This window comes from Hydra vulgaris, chromosome 09, assembly GCF_038396675.1.
Source record: "Hydra vulgaris chromosome 09, alternate assembly HydraT2T_AEP".
Lineage (NCBI taxonomy): Eukaryota > Metazoa > Cnidaria > Hydrozoa > Anthoathecata > Hydridae > Hydra > Hydra vulgaris.
In genome coordinates this window covers 62485751-62494610 of record NC_088928.1, presented here as the reverse complement: position 1 = coordinate 62494610, position 8860 = coordinate 62485751, and the positions used below count along the sequence as shown (strand labels likewise).

The following is an 8860-nucleotide window of genomic DNA, read 5'->3' as shown; positions in this document are numbered from 1 at the left end:
CTCAGTGTCAGTTTGAGGATATTTTTTGCAGCACCAGCAACAATAGCATCAGCAGAAAGCAGCTTTAGCAAGCGTAAACGTTTGGTCAGACATGGGTCAGGATCACCTTAACATCTGGCTAGGCTAACTTTTAAGTCTGACATTGCAAAAAATATAGACTTTGATGCAGTAATACGTAATTTTGCAAAGAAAAAGGCACGCAATGCAACCTTGCTTTAACAAAAATGTTCTATTTAACATCATTTCTATCATTAATAGATCTTCTGTGTAATAAAATTTAATTTTTTTTTTCGAAATCTATTTGAATTTATATATACAGATATACATACCTATATGCATATATGTATGTATATATGTGTGTGTGTGTGTGTTTGTGTGTCTATATATATACGTGTGTGTGTGTGTGTGTGTGTGTGTGTGTGTGTGTGTGTGTGTGTGTGTGTATAACAAGTGGAGAAGGGGGCGGGAGGGGCCCAAAAAGATAATTGCACCAGCACATTTTTGTCTTCTCCACTACCCTGCCTTAAGCATATCAAGTTGTTTACATAAAATTTATATTTCTAAACCATTTACCAAATTACCCATTAAATAAGACTTTAGGAAATGCAGTAAATTTATACCAGATGTACACAAGCAATTTAGATGAATGTTTTATGGAAGAATGTGCTCATATTTGAAATCTAACGAACTTACTGCAAAATCTATACAATGACTTAATAAACTAATATGTAGCAAGGATCTAGTACCATAAACCAATTAAGTCTGGCATACTCGTCTTCTCCATACTCGCCTTCTCTTTTTTTCATATGGTGTATTTGGGAATGTTTTTTTTAATGTTGAATCATTCCTTTCTAAACCCAGTTTTTAGGTTTTATCTTACGCAGTAACTAAAGTCTCATCTATTCATCTTCTTGATAATCCTAACTCCAGAGTGACCCCGTTTGCTGATAATGTCACAGTGTACAGCTGTGTACAAGCTTGCAGTTTTGACATTTATCATTATGTTTAAATTGCTTAGAACAGGCTATCAATTTGACCTCTTTTCAGTGACAGTTTGAGTTATGAACTGGATGGTGAATTTTAACTCAAACAAAACTCAACTATTTCACAACTAACCTCTCATGGAAACCATATATAAATCCCGTTGCAAAATTAACATTTGCTAAGGCTGCCTCTTTTCAGTGCCGTGGCAAGTGGGTTGGAAGCCTCTTGCCCTCCAAATAAAAAAATTATTAGGATCTAAGCCATTAGAGCCCCAAAATCTTGAAAAATTTTCCATTCGGTTTAAAAAAAACAAAAACGCTCCTTCAATTTGCAACCAATATAGCAAAAAGGTCCCTTAAATTCGCTAGGTTCTTCCTTTCCCTCCAATTGGGGTGTGTGGGGGTAATCTACTTACGGCTGTGACTCTCTTTACCTTGGTCACCATTTTCTTACTTCTAATAACAATCTCATCCTTTATAAATATCTGATTTGTTCTTGTATTAAATACTGACGTTGTATTTAGGCTGGTTCTTCTAACAAAGCTCTCTCTTTTCAACCAGGTTCGAAAACGTATTGTAAATGATGTAATTTTGGTAATTTGGCTTAACACACAGCGATAACCATTTTATGGCTATCTAGGTCCTTTTGCACAACTTTTTGAACAATCTGGAAATGCACTATATTCAGTCTGAAAATGAAATTAAATTATATTGATTATATTCAGTGATAAATAGTGAATAATATATAGCGAAAATTAAGATTCAGTGATTATTTTCGGCAAATTAGATTCAGTGTGCGCAAATGATTTATCTAGTAAATTATGGACATCATTGTTCGCATAAGTCAGCTGTTTGGAAGACGTAGTAATTTGATTGATGCAAGCCGTAAACACCATAACAAAAGGAATTACCTTTAAAAAATTAAAAAAAATTAAAAAAAACGTTCAAATATTTTCAATAGCGGTTACTCTGTGACAAGACCTGATGGTCTTCTTTGAGTATCCGCGTTCTTTATATTTATTTTTATTATTTATTTCTTAACGATATCTTGACTTGCTAACTTTTCTTTTTTTTTATATTTTTGTATCTGCATCATAAATATAAAGAACAAAAAAAAAAAAGAAAAAAAAAAAATGTGGTCAGACCTGCTCTGGTTGCTAAGCGTTCATTGTTGTAAAGTTGCATCTCTTCCTTTTTTTTTTTTTTTTCTACAAATAATATCATGATTATGTGGTATTATCACAAGTGATGATAGCTGCTCAAGCAAGCTATCATCACTCGTTTTATTAAAATCCAATATCGCGTAACTCGTATTCAACAAACTCCTTACAATAACCGTTTTTAAAAAACTTTTATTTATATGGTTTTTATTCTCGAAGAATAGTGCTTTAGAGTTCTTTCCTATCTTCCTGTTTTCCTGATTTACACATTTTACAGTTTTTCCATCGATGGTTTTTTTTGGTCTATAACTTTCTTCTTTGCTTTCTGTTCTCTCCTAACTTAATTAGTAAGCACCAGTGTTAGCTTCATTTTTGTGACCGTAACGAAACGTAACGTAGTCAGACTTCATCTTCCCAAAAACCAAAATTGAACGTAACGAAATAATAATTCAACGAAGTTGAAAAAAGTTGAACGAAGTTGAACAAAGTTGAACGAAGTTGAACAAAGTTGAGCAGGATAACTTAAAATATTGAAAACTTCATCACCAATTTGCAATTAGTAAATATATATGAATGTTGCCTCAACTAATAGTTTCAACCTAAGATTAGCAATGGTATTAGGTCAATTTAAGATGTAAATTAATTACCTTAATGCATGAAAAACTAGGATATCAAATGTCCTAAATCAAAACTGAAAAAAGATAATCAGGACTTAATACTGGCTATTGCCACATTTGGGGACCTACATTTTATTTATTTTGACTAAATTTTAGTAAAAAACAAAAAGTTTAGTACTACTATTGTAGAGTTATTTCCAATCGTGTAAGCTATTTAATAAACAAAATTGAAATAAAAATTTGACAAAGATAGTAATTCTTTATTAGTATGCTATCTTTTATTTCCCATACATTGAGTAATTTAATAAATCTTGATAAATCTTCACATCATATTGCCAATTTACTAACAGAAGCATGCTAATTTTTGTTGCTATATGAGAAATGTTGTTAATTGAAATAAAATCATCAACATTTGTTGGCAATCTTGCATTCAGTGATCTGTGCCATAAAGTTTTAGGCATAACATTAAAAATAATTAATATTTTTAGTCATAAAGAAAACTTATGTTGGTAGTTTTTAATGATAAATTGGCTTTTAAGCAAATGTTTTTCCTTTACACTATTATTGCTAACAAATTACACAATATTTTTGGAAACTTTGCCAAGTCTAATTTTAGTTCAAAAAGTACAGGCTTGAGACCACATTTTCGCAGGCTTAGGCTCGACTTTCTAAAATCACACTAAACTCTGGCTTTAACATCTTCTTAAATTTAATTTTGGTTATTTATACTAGCAATACAAATCAGTGGTTTTTAAAAGTTAATTAGGTTGTTCAAAAATGTATTTGGTTCAACTACGTTCAACTTTGTTCAACTACGTTTAACTAAGACGATTAATACAAAAATACCGTAAATAAACGTAATTGAAACAAAACTACGTTAGGTTTATTTACGTTCAACTACGTTCAACTTCGTTGACCGTAGTTAAACGTAGTTGAACGAACGTAACACTGATGCTTATTAATTAGCGTTTGTTTTATAGCCTTGTCGGGAGTGAATTTGTTTTAAAAAAAATATACTGAACTTAATTTGCTTGGACTCATTTGACAATATTACGATGATTTTATAATAAAGAATATTAATTTTCATTTTAAATACGATATTTTATTTTATACACTTTAAACGAATCAGTTTATAATTACAATCACGAATTTATTTGTCTAGATAAAAAAATTAAAAAAAAAAATGTCGATAGGTTTTTAAATGTCTTAAACCCGAGACAGTCTTTTATTAAAACGTTAAAAGCAATATTTTAGACTATTATATCAAAAAATCGAGACAGTCTTTTTATTAAAACGTGAAAAGCAATATTTTTATATTTTAAAATCGCAAAAATTTTAAAACCAAATCGACCAGTTAATTAATTTAGAGCTAAAAGTTTTTTTTATCAAAGTCTTTAAAATGATTACATTAGTTTTGTTAAGATTAAAATAATAATAACAAAAAATTGTTTTATAAATAACAACTCCCACGCATTCCTGCATTTTTTTTAATAACTAAGTTAAACAAAGAGATTAAGACTTAAAAAAAAAAAAAATAACGACAAAAAAAACAACAACATCAATATAATGGGTGTTATTGATCTCAGAAATCGCGGCGCCAATTTTTATCAGGGGAAGGGGAGGATCAGAATGTTTTTTTTGTTATATTTTTAATTTTTATTCTTTATTTTAAAGTTTCGAATAAAATGTGTTAATAAGAGTAGATGGGGAGTGGGTGGTGGTGGGAAAGCAAGGAGTCTAAGAAGTCTTATTCTCTCCTCTCTCCTCCCCGTTGCCACGGTCCTTGTTTCTTGAAAGTATTATAACTTAAAAAAAAAAAAAATCGAGTGTGTTTTTGATAAACTTCCTGATAAAGTTTTTTCTCTGTTTCGTTCAGTTTTTTTGGAACTTTGTAATTATGAACTTAACGTTAAAATTACGACTTTATTTAACTAATTAATTTTTTTTTCTTCCTAATAATCTAAAAAAAATCTATTTTAATCAAATTTAATCCAAGTATTAAAAATACGAAGTATTGCGTTACTATTAGGCGCCGCGCGGAAAAGTTAATGCAAAATCTATTGCTGACTCATCTTGACGGCATTTTATAACATTTTATAAGATTTTTTAAATCTATATATAGATTGTTTTGTTAAAAAGTTAATATATGATGGAAAACTTACAAGACTAGAGATACTATACACATAGCTCATGTTTCAGCCATGTTATATGCACAGAGCATGACAAGTTTTATATGCCAAAAATACAATTTATGTCGTTTAAACACAATACTACAACATATAATAATTTTTTAATTACTTATCGCATTTATTTGAAGTTCGTTAAAATTTTTTTTTCGAGTTTACTTCGTTAAGACTTTTTTTAAGTTTGCGCATTTTTGATACATTTATGCATTAAAAGTTTATGCTTTAAAAATAAGTTAAGTTTAAAAAACTTAATTTATTTCTAAGCAAAACCTTCAACAGCTATTTTATTAAACTCGACAAGAATTTTAATCGTTTTCGTTTTTATTAATTATAAACAAGAGTATTATTTAAAAAATAATCATTAAAAATTTTTTTTTTTTAAACCAGTTTTAAGACGTGATGAGCTTAAAAGTAATAACAGGTAATCTTAACAAGGGCAAGATAATAAAACTCGATAACTTAGTTTAATGATATTGGCCCCCCTGCGCCTTAGAACAACTTCGGTAAAGTAGTAGTGTTTCAATTCTAGTCTGGTCGCTACATGTAAAAAAAAAGGGAAAACTAAACATTTTGAGTGGACATTCTAATTTTTGTATAGACTTGTTCCGTATAACTTAAGAAGTTTAAAAATCTTTACGTGCCGCTTGGAAACTGCTTAAAACTTTAGTTAGAGACAAAAATAGATGCAACATATTGAGAAGTACATAATATCCGCCATGTTGTTTATAAATCGAATACCGCAAAGCATTAATTTTGTTTTCACAAATTATTGACAGGGGCTTAAAAATTTATAAAATTAAATATTTTAAATATAATTACTCAAATTTATGTAATTAAAATTTCATAAACCTCATTTAAAAACAAATTTGTTTGCAATTGCTTCCTAATATTGTATTAAAGTTGTAAAATAATTTTGATTTAATAAATCTAAAAAAGAAAATTTATTCCCGTTCTTTGTGTACGAAAAAAAATGTTTACATTTTTCAAAAACTGTTTACTACATAAATGAGTTTATTTTTATTTATTATTATTAAAGTAAATAATGACAAGTAGCAAAAAATCGCAGCATCTTAATCTAGTTCCTAAAAAAGAAATTAAAAATGCTTGCATATTTCATCAAGGAGAAGTTGGTTTTACTGAAAATGCGCTTGCGAAAGTGAAGAATGCTTGGTAAGTCACAAATTAAATGTCCAACTCAATTTATTTATTTATATACTGCTTTAAAACAATGGGACGAAAAAAATAATAAATAGCATGGATTTGATAATTTTACCTGATACGTGCCCAACAACTTTCTTGTTTCATCAAAGATGTTACGATAAGTATGTGAATATAAAAATATTAAACATTCTATAACATCGAAAAAATAGAGCAGAAAAAATCAATGAGAGTGTAGTCGTGGATGATGCATCCTCATGCATCATCGAAAAGAGATAGATCACGTAAAATTAAAAAACCCTAGGGTGGGAAATACAAACAAAGAAAACTATCCTCAGTTTTCACGTTATTTATTGTTTTATGTACTACTTCAAAGTTAAAATAATTTTCCTGCTTCAAGAAAAATTATTGCAGATGAAGAATGTTGCATTTGCTATCGCAAAAAGACTAATAAAGATAGCAACGGAGTGAAATGCTTATAAAATACGTAACGGAAAGTGCAGCAAACATGTTAAAAGAAACGCTGTAAGTAAAGCTGGCATCCCTCGGCTCATAGCTAGTATGTCGGGCACAGAATGCTCAAAAATATTTTGTTCAAATTTCAACAAGTTTTAGTTTTAAAAATAGCTTTAAATTAAATCTTTATAATTTATTACCTTTTTGAAAACAGGGATGGAAACTTCTCCGTAAGAAGAACGAGCGGTACGTTTAACAAAGTTCCATCTGTTCAATCCATTGAACAAGCAATTAATCGTGATCAGAATTACTAAGGGGGAATAAAAGGTTATAGTACGTTTGAAGGAACCATTCAACGCTGGATACTTACAAATCATACTGTTTCAAAATTTATTTTAATTTTAAAAAATGACATGGGAATTACAACCAAAAAACAAACACCAAAAGATCTAAAACCATCAAGAAAATATTTTAACAACGGATGTGTAGAGAGAGCTTTGATACTAATAACAAATTGTGGTCTTTTTGAGCAAAGAGATTCTTTGGTAAATATTTGTTCTGGAATAGAAGCACCTGATGAGTTAAAAGAAAGTTTAATGGATGCACAACCCTTCGGGGAGGCAGAGTTCCAAAGATTCTTTAGAGAACGCATTCAATCTTCAACAGCTTCTTTTTACGTTCCAATCAAAATGTGTCGTCTGCAAACATTTAACAGTTTAAAATTGAAAAAAATTTATTGCCTTTAAGAGAAATCATTCACTATCTCAGCCGAACGAAGCATGTTTGGGAGATTGCTAGTTATTGCAAGAAGTAGAGAAGGTCTAACTTTGAAACAAATACTATTATTTAAGTCCTTTCCAATGGGCGTTGGGATTACCTGATGGTAGCCTCGTCAAAACAAACAAGATGAGTCTTCTTCGTAAGTTAATTTACTACTGTTACTATAAATCCTTTTATTCAATTAGCAGTTTAACTTAAAATACTTGCCGATCGCCATTTGTTTGTTAAAAAGATATTAGTCATTCTAAAATAATTAATAAATACTACCTAAATACTAAATTTTGGTATTTAGGTAACATTTTCAGTATAAGTTTAGTAATTTTTTTTAAGCAACTTTTAGGAGCAATAGAATCTTTAGTGGATTGAGAGCACTTTGAGGAATTTGTTTTAAAGGTTCCTCAAAGTGCTGCACATGTTTTTGATGAAATAACAATTCTGCAACAGCTTGCTAATATTAAACTCCAAACTTTAGGAGATAGATCAGAATTTGTTTTAAATCTAATTCTGAAAGGATCCACAAACATTTTGTGAGAGACCAATACCAACCTGGCTCGATAAAATCATTCGAACATGCTCAAAGAAGTCAATAAGGATCTCTAAATTTTAAGATTCAACAGAGCGAACAAGCAAGACATTATAAGGCAAAAGTATTTGCAGGATGCTACCAACAAGACCGAGCTTATTTCATTCCTACTAAAACATTGGTCACATACAGAAAGATTTGCATCACAGCCTACCGGATATGTTTTCTTTGTAAACTTGCAGTTACAATTTTATAAATTGACATGCAAGGTCGGCGGTCAGTTTAGCTAATAAACTAATACTTTGTTTTATTTATTTACTTGGTGTAAGTTTTTTCTGTTTTTGTAGTGTATTTTATAAAATCATATTATTCATAAAGGTTTCCAGCGAGGAAGTTGTATCACTGCACACAAGTCAAGAAGAGGCTGATACAAAAGTATTCTTGTGCTCTAATCACGCTGCACACACACACACACACACACACACACACACACACACACACACACACACACACACACACACACACACACATATATATATATATATATATATATAAACATATATATATATATATATATATATATATAAACATATATATATATATATATATATATATATATAAACATATATATATATATATATATATATATATATATATATATATATATATATATATATATATATATATATATATATATATATATATATATATATAAAAACCTGCGTCCGCCCCTGATATATATATATATATATAAACATATATATATATATATATATATATATATATATATATATATATATATATATATATATATATATATATATATATATATATATATATATATATATATATATATATATATATATACAAATATATATATATATATATATATATTAGGGATATGACTTTTTTGCAACCTACTAGGCCTGTATCGTAATTCAATGAACTTTTATGTAAAAAGAACGAATAGATGTTTCATTTTGACATATTTTGAAAA

General features: G+C 29.0%; 1 long non-coding RNA gene across 1 annotated transcript; it reads left to right on the top strand.

Annotated features, from left to right (window-relative positions):
* Window positions 1-6002: 6002 nt before the first annotated feature.
* LOC136084912 (uncharacterized) lies at window positions 6003-8461 on the top strand. Its single transcript, XR_010640942.1, has 2 exons — window positions 6003-6116; window positions 8242-8461. It is a non-coding gene; the product is annotated as an uncharacterized LOC136084912 (long non-coding RNA).
* The last annotated feature ends 399 nt before the right edge of the window (window positions 8462-8860 follow it).